Raw genomic sequence first — 15,638 nt, forward strand, 5'->3', positions numbered from 1 at the left:
TTAACTGGACGAACACAAATACCCATGCCTTACCCGGGACTCGAACCCAGAACCCCTGGCGTTGTAGCGCGCTCTGCTAACCGCTCCGCCACGGAGGCCGGCGCCACTGCGCCATCGGGGAGGCCTTTAAAGGAGAAGGAAAGATATCGAAACTAATGAATAAATATTATATAATGCCAATAGACATTAATTTATCTTGAAAGTGATTTGATAGGAAATCTGTTTTCCCGGCTTTAAACATTTATTGTGCACAAATTCATTATAACGATACTTTTCACAATTATTATTATTATTATTATTATTATTAATTCGTATTACCATTATTTTTATTATTAACCATAACATAACCGTACAGCTCTACAGCACCATGGCGGGCCTTGGCTTACCTACCGACTGCTGGTCTCCCTCCCACACTGTTCCGCCGTCACCTGTTATAGCGTGGAGGTCTCAGACCAGTGTTGGGGTGACGGGTGATCAGCCCGACGAACCCCCAGCCGTTATTGTAGGTCTTCTTGACCAGGTTACGCTCACTCACTTGGAGTTTCCCAATTTCCTCACGATGGTGGGTTGCCACCGGCCCTATACGTAGGCCGAATAAATTCCGACCAGAGCCGGATTCGAACCTACGCCGTCCCGCAGCGAACGATCTCAAGACGAGTGAACGCCTTAACCCGCTCGACTACGGAGAAGGACTATTTTTATTATTATTTAATATATTTCTGGGAATGTATTTCAGTCTTTCAAGTGCATTGTGTGTATTGTTTAGTTTTACTGTATCTGTGTATTGCAATAGGCCAAAATTATATTTTATATAAATATCAAAATAATCAATCTCATATGAAGTATGTGGACCCAAAATGTCAATTTTAGCTTAAAGATGCTAATCTTACACATTTGTATTTATTTAAGGGTCAAATAGCAAGCTCCTGATTTTTGACGATTTTTTTGCCAATCTGGATCACTGTGCAACGTATCGAAAAGTAAGCTCACAAAGAGTATAGAGTTATTTCAATTTTAATGAATTGGTGCTAATAAAAACTAATTCAATACGACGTAAATTTTAGGGGGGTCTTCCCGATGGCGTAGTGGTAACGTCGCCGGCTTCAAATCAAGGGGTCCCGGGTTCGATAACCGATAGAAGCACATAGTGGTTCGGATTCTACTTTAAACTGTAGGTCCAGTACTGATTAGCCATTTCTGTGCATAAAGTATATTATTATTTTCTATTTGAGTTCCTTTATTTTACTTCGCCTTATGTGCCACTTTTGACTAATTTGCGAAGATGGAATTGAGTGATGACATGTTAAAATTGATGAATGGACACTCACAAACATCCATGCCCAGGTCAGGATTTGAACCTGGGACCCCCATCGCCGTAGCGCGATGTGCTAACCACTACGCCTCGGGCCGACTGCATAAAGAAGACTTTGAAACAAACTCAAGAAGTAAATTTTAGTCTCAACAAAGTGTATATTAGAATAAGAATAGAAATATCGCAATTTAATGTGGACAGTCATTTGCACACTCTCTCTCTCTCTCTCTCTCTCTCTCTCTCTCTCTCTCTCTCTCTCTCACACACACACACACAGTCACTGCTTCCTCTTCGCTTGTGCTCTACTGCCCCCGTGTTGCAATATTTATAACTTCCCTCCCTGCTTCGTTGTCAAGAAATTCAAAGTTAAATAATTACATGTCTGCTTTCGATGTGTGCGTTCCCTCCCCCCCCCCCCGTTAATGATAATACACTTGTCAAGGAATAAAGGTGACGACAATGTGTTGGAAGAACGCTGAACGCGGGGGCAGGATTACATGGCAAGCAGCTGAATGCATCGCCCACTCTCCCTTCTCTCGCTTAGAATTGAAAATTCGATCACAGCGCTAGAGTGTTTTCTTGTCAGTATATCTACTTTGCATGATACAAGTTCCGAATAATTTCGTCGCAGCATTTTGAAACTAACTTCAAGAGTTCAGAGAAATTCCCTTTGTTAAGGCTTGCCTCAGTCTCATCACCTCGAATAGCAAGATATCTCAATACATCCACAACAACTGTCGGTTATTTTGAACTACCTTAGAATGTCTTTCGTTGTCACTGATGATCGACTTTTATAATAAATTGCCCGTGTTAAGATGATGTTCTGTGGTCCTCAGAATTTTCGTGATTTTTAAGGACCATCTGAATGCAACGCTTTCTTCCAGTTCTTAAAACTGGTTAAACTTAGAAAGTTTTTTTTAACCCCGAAAACTACTGTAAGTGAATTATACTAGACTTTTCGTATTTGAAAATACGAGCGTCAGAATTTAGTACAGAGGCAAGGAAGGAATTTAGGGGAAATGACGAAAAGGAATTATTTTTCAATTACGTTTAAAAATGTGAAAATGACAAAAGACGTAAATATTGCATTTCCAATTTAGTGTCGCTATTGAATTCGTTTATGCAAAACATCCAACTTGTTATTTTGAAACAGTTATTACTTACTCAGTTTATTATTTAGAAAATATACAATCATATTTTGAATATTTGTACCTTATTAGAGCCCATACAGAGATAAAGTTACTTTCTAAACTTTTCAAATTAGCGAACTTATACACTTGTTTCGCTTCATCCAATAAAACATGCAGACATTTTACCCCATCTATAACATGATTACGCCCACAACATGGCCGAAGGTCACACATGCGAGCGTACAAGACGTGGCCAAAGACCACGTCAAAAGTATGCGAGTTTATGTATAATGGCAATATTCTAAAAATTAAACAGTATGTTCCATAATGTTCATTTTTCTGTCTAAAACAACAATTATGACCCTTGAAGTTTCTATAATATTCTCTACCACAAACTTTGTCACATTCTTAAAGAACTGCTTTCCAATGTACATAAGGCTTACGTTACTAATAACTTCAACTGAAATCTAGCTCTTGTGGCTTTCATAATAGTTTAATTTTAAAACTGAGAACAACATATTTTTAACTAATTGTCAACAATGAAAGATTTTGCTTCCATGAAGCTTACAAATAACAAACACGAAACTTTTCGAATGACAGAATTATGTCATTAGGTAAACCATTAAATATCTTAACTTTCATAATGTTTATCGTGAATATAAAAAAGCAAATGTTATAAAGAATAATATTAGATATTACCGAATCTTTGATAGGATTCGGGAGGATCATATCAAGCCACTGTTAGGTATTGATGCGAGGCTGCTATTAATGTATAAGCGGCAAGAGGCAAGCCCCTGATCCTAATCTGAAAGATAAGCCAGATACTTTCCTACTAGCGGCAGTCTCCGCAAAGAACATCCGCTGTTGTCTTTCTTTCGTCAGAAAGAATTGTTTCTTCTTTTGTAAGATACAACATTGGCCTGCATTGACAAAGTTTGTTTGCTTCAAATTACAAAACATGTGGTTGATGTAGTCAAAACAAATCACTAGTAATCTTCAGTTTTCTTCACTTATTTCTCATAGAAATGACGGCAATGAAGTAGACCTTTACTTTCGTAACGTCTACATCTTACAAATTCAAATTCAAGATCTTCGACACTTGCCTTTGTAAGAGTAAGAAAGTAAGTAGTCTACTAGCTTTCTTCGCGGAAAAGAAGAAAATAAATATTGAATTAAACTTCCGTAATTCGCTGCTGAAAGCCGTATTCGGAAGGAAAAGGGAACTGCATTAAGTCTGGGATGTCTTTGGGTTATGTAAATGCCATTTTCCTTCCACTTCTCACTAATGGAACTTCACGCTGTTCGGCCCAAAAAGCTTTCTTGCAGTCTGCCATCTCGCGTCATGTCGAGGAACTAATGTGGTTAGGCCAACGGCGACTTCCGAACGAGTACTTAACTCCTTTCGATGGCATTTTTAGTGACACTTACGTGCATGGGGAGTTAACATTCGCGTGCTATTCCAACACTGTTTACGCACACGTTAAGTGCAGTTCGGATTCAAGATGATTTCTCCCTTGTACTGTAAAAGAATCATCAAACAACATATTAGCTGAACGTCCGATTGATTAACTGATTGAAATTTAAATTTTGGATGCGTCAGTATCCTATTTGAACCCCCTTACCACAAATAAAATCAACATGTGTATCTAAAGACTGAAGCCGACATCTGTGGAGAAGCGCGCTTCGACCCCAGGGGTCCTGGGTTCGAATCCTGGCCTGGGCATGGGTGTTCTTTGTGAGTGTTAATTTCATCACATCATCATTACTCATCTTCACGGTAAGCCGAAAGTGGCAAAATGGGGTGTAAAATAAACCAAATCAATAAAACAATCTTACTCTCTTACCTTGGTCAGTCCTTTACCAATAGTAAACAAACGGATGTTATTTATTTAGACTTGTCCGAATCTATCGACAGTGCTAATCACTCAATTCTGTTACTCAAATTGGCAAACTATGGGGGTGTTCCTTTATACTGTTCATGGTTTAAAAACTACTTATCAGAGAGAAGATTTAGAGTGAAATTTAAGTCTAGTTTCTCTATCCCTGGCAACGTGTCCAGAGATCGCTTTTAGGATCATTACTCTTCAAAATATTTCTTAATGACGTTGAACATGTTAAAGCATGCGAAAACTGCTTATTCCAACAATATCAAATATTTACAGATCGATAATAATGTATCTCATAAGAAACTACAGCAGGATCTTAATGCAGTTCAACATTTGGTAAATGATAACACTGGTCAACAATGATTTTGTCAAATGAATAATTTTCACAGATTCTTATATTTTTTGGTATGCTGATTCTGAATATGAAGTCAGAATTTCTCTATCGGCTCCATTTTTTTGTAACGCGTTTACATTTTTTTTCTCCTTGTAGCCTATTTTTACCATTAAGCTCTATTACAGTAGCAAAAGTATGTAAAAGCATTATGAGCTCCAAAACATGAATGAAAGCGACTTGCTTTGCTTAAAACGTTTCTGTGCAAGCCAATCACTGATGACAACAATGATAAAATACTGGTTTATTGCCATCAGGATAAACAGCAATGATAACATATCAGTTGAAATCCAGTTCTCTTACATTTGTGACATAAATAAGTTTGTTGGTTCTAATCTGTGCACATTTTGTGTTATGTACAGTGTGTATATATTCAAAAATGCCTCAGAGGTGTGTAAACCACCCAATCAAGTTTTGTTATATTTGCGGTGAGTCAGTGGCGGGTCCAGAAGTACAATTTGGAAAGGTCGAATTTCAGTCGAGTGCCTCACCTCTGCCAGAAGCTTTTCTAACCTACACTTGCAATGCTTTATGTAAACAAGTTATCGTACTTAACAAAGGAAACAAGCTGATTTCCATGTTCCAGAGATTAGAGTATTATTTCACAAAATAGGTGTCCAGGGCTGGAATAGATGTTTTTCTTTTGTGTGTGAAAAGAAAAAAGTGTGAGTAAAAAATTATATTAGGTCTATACTGATTCATTGAATATGCGTATTATTCTGGAGCGTAAATATTTATTTCTTGAACCTGTTTCGATGGGCAATCAGGGGGATAGAGCTATTCTCTCAAGGGGTCTTGGCATCGATCCCATTTTGGGGCACATTGTTAGGATCCAAATTTAAACTGTAGGTCCAGTTGCGATTAACCTATCTGAGGATAAAGATGATTTAAATCAAACTTTTAAAAATATTCTCGACATTAAATCTATGAATATTTGGGCCTTCAAAAACATTAGGCATAATAATATATCCAAAACCTGCCAGTTGGGAGGGAATAATCCCTATCGTCCTCCCAGGGGATCCGCGCCTGCTTTAAGTCAACTTCGAAATATCAAAAAAGAAACAACTACAGTGATTAGGAAATCATATAAAATATATTTTGGCTGCAAAATAGGTGAACAGGATAAATCTTGGACCCCTCGTATCTGCTGTGCTTAATGTGAGACACTGTTATGTGTGGCTGAAAGAGTTTGTCTCATGTCTTTCGGAGTGCAAACCACTCAACGGATTGCTGCTTTTCCATTACAAAAATCTCTGGAATAACTGCGAAGACTAGGCATATGGTGAAATACTAAAATACTATGATATTACTTCAGCTAAAAAGGGCTGTGCCTCACAGGTCAGCCCTTCCCATGTTTGAATGAAGCTGAGGTGGCAGCAAAGGGATCATTCCAAGAAGTTGTATAGAATTTCCTCGGAAATCACATGGCAGATAACTACAAAGAACTTGTTAGTGAGCTTCTTGATAACTACAGAAACGGGGATGTAATATGTTCTTAAAAATCCATTTGTTGGTCGAACTTCCGGGGTTATCCTCCTCCAACAACTGCAGTGTAAGTGACGAACCTTGAGAATGCTTTCATCAGGAAATATACACCATGGAATGCCTTTACTAAGGTGAATGGAGCCCACGAATTTTAGAAGACTACTCCTGCTGGATTCTCAAGAGATATGTTCCTCAAGTTTAACACAGCAGAAAATCCTTTAGAAGTACATTTTAGGCAGTATAGAGAATATTAAACACATATTAGTTTCAATAAAGCAAGGTTATTTCGTTAAAACAAAAAACTGTGTATTACAAGAACGCTGAACCCGATAGAGGATAACAGTAAACAGATTTGAAATGAGCTGAAAAAATTCTATAAGAATCACCTTTTCTTTTCATTTAACAGAGAAAAAATTATAATTTGTTGTCCAGTGTAATTAGTTATCTATTAACCTATTAAAGTAATCCGTCGTAACTTTCTCTCGGAAAGAAACTTTCAAAATTTATAATTATGTGCTTGGTAAGTAGCTATCAAACATGTGAAATTATTAAGTATATTGGTTTTATTCTGGATAGAGACGTCTAATATTCGATGACTACATCAACCGTATTGTATACTATAGCAAGAAAGCACTGCGTTTTTATTCTAAAGAATGGAGTAGATCAAATGATCTACATTTTTTACTATTAATGTTCACAGCGTTTGTAAGACCTATTCCTGAATATAACGTACAAATTTGGTACTTCGCATGCAATTCATGTAAGAAACAATTAATCGAAAGGATACACAACAGATGTTTAACATTTTCATATTATAAATTCAGACTCTTCAAATACTACTACGAATATGATAACATAGTAAAACTTTTCAAGTTAGACAGTCTTGAAGTAAGAAGAGAATATTTTAGGCTTCAAGTACCTAACCTACTAAGATGTTCCGCAACACTCCACCCTTACCGGGTCGCTTCGGGCAGGAAAAACCCAAATAAACAACTAAATGGCTCCTAGTCCTGGGTCCCCATCCCGTTCCTCACCAGAGCGCTCGAAACCAAAGAATCAATCACAGGCAAGAACTTACTGAATTAATGTTGCAGGGTGATGGCTGAAACTCGCAGAAATGGGCTTTATACATTTATTTACAATTCAACAAACAAGGCTGGAGTTCTTCCATTAGTTCTCTAATTTACATGACTTATATAATTTCTCTAATTTGAGCCCCACGGCGGAACTGTGGCTTGGAAGCTACTAGCATCGGCGGAACCGCCTCGGGATGCTTTTTCTGATGGGAGGCCGCTGAAGACCGAAAGATCAGTCTCCTATCTGTTATCCAATTCACACACACTCTTCCCCCTCTTGTGACAGAGACCATATTTATACTTCCTCCTTCGTCGCATGGGGGAGGGCTGAAAGTTCAAATCTTATTGGCTCTTTTAAACTACGCTGAATCATTGAAGACACCCAAGCATACAGAATTATACACAAACACACAAGAAAACAAATACTGTTTGTAACAAAGATTCATGTTTCAAAGTGAATCAACAGTATCTTAGACATAATAATGCACTCTTGTTACTGGAACTTAAGCAATTTTTTTATAATTATTTCTTATTAAGATTTACAATTGTTATCTTGCAAGGCTAAATATTTAGAAAATGTGAAGATCTTTTTTTTTTTTATTATACATCAAGTAGATCATCCAAATGCATAATTATTTTAGGTAATTCTATTGGTTTTATATATCTTTTCTTAAGATTCAATGTTTATCTTTTTCTTAATATTGTATGATTTTTAAGCGTATGTTAGTACTATAAGATTCGTTGTCTATGCTCTAAATTATCTGTAATTGGATGTTTTTTTTGTTTGTTTTTTTCATTTCTGTCAACTTATAATTGGTATGTTATATGTTCTTTATGTACAACTACTGTTATAAGACTTTTTAATGTTGTTGTCAGCAGTAGCTTTAAATTCTTATAATAAATAAATAGATAAATAAATGATTAAAGTAAGTCTTGAAGCTTTCTTGGAGACGAATGATGAAACGATTCTCTCGGGCTATTGACCAGGTGAGTTGTGGAAAGGATCCAAGCTTTCGACTTCTACCCTAAAGATGAAAGTGACTTTAGCTCTCCAAAGATTGGAATCATTTCCACAACTCATCTGGTCGATAGCCCGAGAGAATCGTTTCATCAAATAAATTATTAGTTCTGAATTAAACAATCTTGACTTGGGACGAATACTAACTAACCTTTACATCTTGAAAATCCAAGGCATTGTTCTGTTTGGACTCATACTTAGCAGTAAAGTCTATGCAAGATCAAAGGTATATCATTTCCAGACTAAATAAAACAAAACAACTATTCTCGAAAATAACATGAAGCGACGAGACAGTCTTTTAAAATCGAGATGAGACCGAGCCTTATTCTCAGGGATTCTAGTCTCGTTGGAGATTTGAGTATGATGTAAGGTACACGAAAATTAGCCAAAATCAAGTGTTCCATTATGTTACTTATGCAAGGGGTGCAGTGCCTGATTACTTATAGCGGACCTTCGGGGTGGAGTGGTTAGCACAGGACGCTACGACACCAAGTGTTCTGGTTTCGAATCCCGGTGAAACCAGGATGTTCTGGTTTCAACATGGGTGTTCTTTGTGATTATCCGTACATCAATTTCATCAAGTCATCACTCATCCTCATCGTGGTGGCATTAAAGAGAAGTGAAATAAAGCAAATCAATCAGATCAATCAATCGAATAAGATTGAAGTTTAGGTGTCGAGACTAGATACGGACAGATATTTGCTACACGATGCGAGAACTAGGCTAACTCAAAATTATTGCTTTATATTATTATTATTATTATTATTATTATTATTATTATTATTATTAAACTTTATTCCACATATTCTTTGCTCCGGGCATGCATGTTTGGAAATATTGTACCCGCTGGTCACTAGTTTAAACCAGGATGCTATTTATTTAGATGCAAAAAAAAATTATAAATGTTCTAGCTTTTCTTACAGTAAATAAAAAATCTATCTTTAAATCTTTGGTTCGTTTCTACCACAGAAACAATGTAATTCTTCGAACAAGCAGTTTATTTATATCGAGAGAGAGAGAGAGAGAGAGAGAGAGAGAGGAAGGGCAAGTGTATTTTTATAGCTTCAATTAACTGCAGTAAAGCCAGACGATCGTGACGTCAGCGTCACAAAGACTAATGAAAGCCTGCTAGATGGCACTCGCAGGCTTTTGCCATGAAAGAGTGCATAAAGCATGAAAAAGTCACAACGCCTAATGAAATCCAGCTATGGAATGGAAGAGGCGTAATGGGAAGAGAGAATAAAAGAAGTCTGGATCTAGGCTCGCTGATTAAGCTCTTTTCCCGGCACCACATTTCTTTCCGTACTCGCTCCATTTCTGCGTCGTCTGGAATTGGGTCAAAGCAAGGTTAAAGGCTCTTCATCGTCGACTTGCTTTTAATTGGAGCGCAACCCTCGGCCCATTTTTCTGGACATAATAAGTGAATGATTGCGCCTTGGTGGCTGACAGGGGCGGCAATTTGCGCACTGATTGGTTAAGAACCGGAGCTGTTACATGAAGAAGTGGGAGTGTTATTAATTTCTTCTCAGTTGCATAATTCTTCTCAAACTATCGTCAACTTTTTAATTTACACAAATGGTGTCACTGTTGTAGGATTTAGTTCATTGTTTCCCGTAGGTCGTATTAACCTTAGATTTGTAAGCATTCATTCCTCAAACTACACGTGTTATTGGTAGTGTGACCATAATATTTTGACTCAAAAACGGGACATCCCAAGGAGGTCAGTTTACCCCTCCTGAAAAATCGGTTAGGCCTAATTTTATTGTTATTATTATTTATTGAAGTATAGATCACTAAATGATACATAATAAACAATAGATGAACTATGATCTTCCGTTGTCAAAAGATATTAATATTTATAATCTTGGTGTGCTATTGTGTTTCTAGTGTCTTCTGGTCAACTTTTGGTGTTAGCCCTATGCTGAATTTGAGGAATGCCAGAAGTATTTATCAGAAGAACCAATCTACTTGAGAATACCCATGTAGCACACATTGTTGGGCCAACGTTGGGTGATTGTCGGCATGGTTGGGAAGTGGTTGGTAGTTCTAGCCAACGAATATCTTACGTTGGGCCAATGATTCACATTGTTGGCAGACATGGTTGTCAATTACGCCCATATTGTAGGTTGGCCCAACATTGCATTCAAGGTTTGGTACAGTGGCCAGTGACGTTATGCCAAACGAGAAAGAGGGAGTAAAATTCCCCCTGTCGATCAGCAAGACCCTACAGTGAGAAATAAATTCTGTTTAACGTTAAAAAATGTGCAAAAGCAATCACTCAAAGTGAAAATGACGTGTAGAATTAGATATTTCCAGAGCTTGAACATTTTCCGTCCCGAAAATTTCCCGACTTCCCGTCGAGAATGTCGGAATTTAAAAAATTTCCGACCCCGTCCCGACCCAAAAAATGCTGTCCCGCACAGACCTCTACAAACAATCACTGGAAATAGCGTGTAAAATTCGAGTTTGATGAAGCGTCGGGAAAAATAAAATATTTCTCGTCCCGAAAATTTTCCGATTTACTAGGAAAATGGTGAATTTTACCCGTCCCGACCAGAAATTTTCTGTCCCGCACTTACCTAATGTGAACGAATAGTGCGAATTCAATTTCTATTGCGCTACAATGTAAAGCTTAGGGCAACCAAATGAAGAACGAAATTCTTTCAGGACAGAACGAACCTCGGGCTGTTGCCGGAAAGTATAGCAAAGAACATTCTCAATGAATTTAGTTAAATATAGACGTAAAAACGATGGTGTGCTCTTTGATTTGTTCATCCTCCGGAGATTTTTTTTAAATAATAATTTCACATAACGATTTATATCGAAATACATATAATCGATGTGTGTTTGAAAGTCGATTGTGACTTTGTGATGGCGGCCAAAGTGGATAAGGATATGTGACGACTGACGAGTTAAATGTTTTTTTTTTTTACTGAAGACGACGTTGAGAAAGGTAAGTGACACACTGATTTAGTTCGATAATAGTACAGAGAATGAAAAATAATGTTATAATTTACTTGCAGAGTTATTCATATTTACATAGTTATAAAAGTTGTGCATTCCGAGGCAGTTTTTGGTAACGGTTAGATTTTTAAGAATTTACAAAATAGCATTGTATGTATCAACATTTTCTCCCGGATTTCATTATTAAACATGTCTAGGAACCTACGACCAAAAATTGGTGAGAGTATCACTATGAAATCGGGATGTAATAGATCGAACATGTGCCACTTTTCTTTTCTTGGGGACCAAAAATTCAATTTTTTTGGGTCTCTTAATTGCAATTGAAATTATAAATTTTTTCCTTGTTATGCATTATGAGAAACATCGACGATTTTTTCGAGAGAGAGACTGAATCACACAACCTCAACGAAGAATGTTGAAAGAGTATTTTTCGTATCTTTCCAGTTGCCAGTTGCTCAAGTTCCTTTTGGGTAAATGTTTACTATCCTTCGGACACCTATAACTTCTGAGTTTCGTCAATTATTGACATTTCTACTTACCTATCTGCTTCGCGGATCATTTTTTAACGTGTATTCACGTTTTTTTGATCATTTTTTTTTTAAAAAAAAGTGTTTTTGTAACTGAAGAACGTACGTTTCCGCAAATGGTTTGTGGGGCTATGCGGGAATGGTGTGTGGGGCTATGCGAGAATGTTGTGTGGGGCTACGCATATTTTTTTCGAAACCAATTTTTAACTATTGTAACCTATTGTGACCCTACCTAACCTATGCTATGCTATGCATCAATGGTTAAATTTCCGCTATGAAACATTCCCACATCACACAAAACACCTTCCAGATGTTAGACAATACTACAGGAACTTATTACGGTAAGTAGTTTCTTCTGTAGAAATGAAGAAATCTGTCCGAAGGATAGGAAACTAGTACCGTATATTGTACTGATTGCAAGAGATTGATCTTTTACTTTTACTGGCATCTTCATTCTAGGTGAAGGCAAAGCAACTTCGGCTCTACAATCTACATCTGGGTCAGACGAGAATTGCAAATTGCCAGTTTCATGGGAGTAGTTTATCTGTTATTTCACGTCATCGGGTAAAAATTGAGAATAGACTGTTAGAAATACATGAAAATCAGAAGCTTATTTTGGAAAATTTGAATCCAACATTGATATCCTCAAATCAGCCCTTGCCTGAAAATCTAAAGCTTCCTTGTCAAACAGAGGATGACATTGAGAGGGTGGAAGAGTGGTTACTTTCTTCTCCTGAGCACATGAAGCAGATGGTAAGTCGACATATTTCCGTGAGTGAAATCATTAATGTCAAACTTTTTTTGTGTGTGTTAATCAAGCAGTTAACATTTTCAGCATAATTGACTGTAGCTCAAAGTGGTATGTTGTAATTTAAGAGAGATCAATTACATTCTAAACTCCATGTGCTTCTTTTACTTCAATATAAGTTTCACTGTAAAAATCATGCAAATTGAAGTATTTCAGTTTTCATAAAAATTTCGATCTCTGGGAGACGTCTCAAATTCGTTTATTTTGTTATTTTTCACATTTGTACTTACCTATTATGCATTGCTAAAGATTCTTTAAGGTGGGATTTCACTTTTTTGACGAAAATAATTTCAATTTTGCACATATCGAGTAATTATTGTTCGTTCCTTTTTCGCTTGCGTTACACACAATATGGTGGGCAAATCTTGACTAACGTTGTCTATCGTCAGTGGGTATGCAGTGTTTCCAACCTTCCTAACCAAAAAATAACTACTTCCCTAGTTAAAAGAAGGGTTATCTTAGTTACGGTAGGTTAGGTTAACATAGTTAAAAAAGGGTTACATTAACTTTGTTAGGTTAACATACTCAAAAATCATGCACATTAAGATGCAGATTTACATAGGTTATGTAACGTTAACATAGTTACAAATATGTGTGGTTGGAAACACTGACCGGGGGTTACGTCATGAAATGCTCACAACATCTGGTTTATGTAGTGGAAGGAAATAGAGGCAACAGCTTTTGTGCATCAGAGAGACAAACATTAATCTAGAAAAATACATGATTTACCAGCCAAATAAATTGAACGATGGAAGAAAACACTTCCATGACCTTTCAAAAGTGTACAGAAACTCAGTTCCGTTCTGTAAAATTGAAGAAATACGTTTCCCGGAGATTGAAATTTTACGATAAAATGTGTACCTTATATCGCCCACAGTGCAGTCAGTGCTTCTTGATTGAATTTATGTTTCGTTGTAGGAATCATACATGAGTTTCATTGGAGGCAAAAACCTACAGCAAATTGAGTGAAGAATTCTGGATAAAATATTTTCTAATGCATTGGCAGCAAGTCATAACTGGACTGGAGAACACAACAAAATACCTCTCCGACATTTGAAATTATTGGAACTTGTACCAAGTAAGTTAGAAGGCTGTTCTTTTTTTCTTTTTTCAATTGGTAACTAAATTTGGCTGTAGGGTCATTACTTGTTGATGTATAATCCAAATAATGTACATGATGGAAAGTTTTAGAACATTTAGTATTAACAGTAAGCATTCTTTTACATAAGTCTTTAAAAATCCTCTAATAAGGACATTTCAAAAATGTATTCTGAGAAGAAACATTTTTATTTAAAAAAAACTTATTTGTTGTTTAATTTTACCATTGTTTTTGGTATATATATTTTTTTACTTCAGCTGTCTTACTTACTTAATAGGAAAAACTAATATTATTTCATGTAACACTGAAGTATTCTGCTTTTACTAGAACAGTGTTCATAAGTGCAAACTCATTTGTCACATTTCAGCAAGCCTGGCTCAGTTAGTTGAGCTTTCACTTTATATTCAGAAGGTAGTGAGTTAGATCTCAGATGAGGCCAGGCTAGCCATGCAGTTTCTTCCCTCCAGTTTTACATGACTCACACGAAATGAATATTGTGGCAAATCTCTGTAATTCCTTTCTCAGCCTTTCCCTACCATATAGTCATGGGCTTCCGGATGGGGTGCATGCCCCCCCCCCCCCCGGAAAATGAAAGTCAACCAAAAATTATGTATTTCACACATATAATTTCATTTTAGCCACAATAATATCTGTTAATTGTTGCATGAACACCATAAATTCAAATTTGAGCAATTTGTTTTTAGGAAACAACACTATTTTTGGGGGAAAATGTGCCTTGTTTGCCCCCTACCCTGGGAAAAAAAAACCTTCCTTGCCCCTCCCTGGAAAAAATCCTGCGGACGTCCATGCATATAGTATAAGTAACTGTCTAGATGTGAAGGATTAATGTCACCCCACAAGGATAATATGTCAATATTAGTTTCCTTTCATGGGACAGGGAATAAGTTTAATCCTCATACTAAAGATAGGCCCAAGTACACATATCATATGGTATGTTACATTTGAGTTCATCCATGGATCTAACAGTTTGAATTGTTTCTAGTTTCAGTTCGAAGGAATTCATGTACAACAAATGCATCAGATTATGAAATACACTCAGTGATACAAAGCTGGTTCCGCTTTGTCAATGATAGAAATGGCAGCCGGGAGCAATGTAGAAAGGAAAAGGCAACTGCAGGAACATCAAGAAATAAGTAAACAAGTAAAGACTGGTGATACTTTTTCAGCAAGATATGAGAGACGAGTCATTTCTAAAGCTGCAGAAATTATAATGAGTGAATTTCATGAAGTCCCTTCTGTTTCAGGATCTACAGACATAATTCAAAGTGGTTCTGTTGTTCAGACTACAAGTTCATTTGACTGTATCAAATCTATACTTTTTAATGAAAATGAGAATTGTATTGTGGGAACAACCTCACCTGATGATTGCTTCTTAATGAAGATGGTGGGTGATGTTGTTGTTGTAAACTCCATTGAAAAGGATTGTAGTAATGATGGTTTGTACATATAATTTAAATTGAACATTTTCATAAACAAATTGGACATTTTCACTTCACCTCTTCCAAGCAGTAGATTGTTTATGTTTAAGTTAAAAGAATGTAAGAACAGAGTTATTGTATCCTCAAGTTGTTTACATAAAAATTATATTTGTATATTCTTACAGCAGATTTCGCTGACACATCAGCATTTGGATGTATTCCATTTTGTAATAATAAGCTATTCTATTGAAATGACATTGTGTTCTTTGACACCTAAATTGTCAACCTCTTGCACCTTTTTTCTTTCAATAAATACAATAGCATCTTGCTACTTTTTTTGTAATGTATGACGGTAATTATACTATATGTAAAATTCGTTTTGCTTATTGGCTCCGCTAAGAAATGTTTTACTTTTATAATGATAAATACATAAGTTTTTTTTTTATCATTCCTTGTATTCTTCTCCAGTGTTTGAAAATGTCTTAATAATATAATCTTAATAA

General features: G+C 36.4%; 1 long non-coding RNA gene across 1 annotated transcript; it reads left to right on the forward strand.

Annotated features, from left to right (window-relative positions):
• The first annotated feature begins 12,327 nt into the window (after positions 1-12,327).
• Positions 12,328-15,330, forward strand: LOC145996917 (uncharacterized). The gene is made up of 3 exons (XR_014442828.1): positions 12,328-12,542; positions 13,516-13,675; positions 14,700-15,330. It is a non-coding gene; the product is annotated as an uncharacterized LOC145996917 (long non-coding RNA).
• The last annotated feature ends 308 nt before the right edge of the window (positions 15,331-15,638 follow it).

Source organism: Lepisma saccharinum, chromosome 13 (assembly GCF_977018435.1).
Source record: "Lepisma saccharinum chromosome 13, izLepSacc3.1, whole genome shotgun sequence".
Lineage (NCBI taxonomy): Eukaryota > Metazoa > Arthropoda > Insecta > Zygentoma > Lepismatidae > Lepisma > Lepisma saccharinum.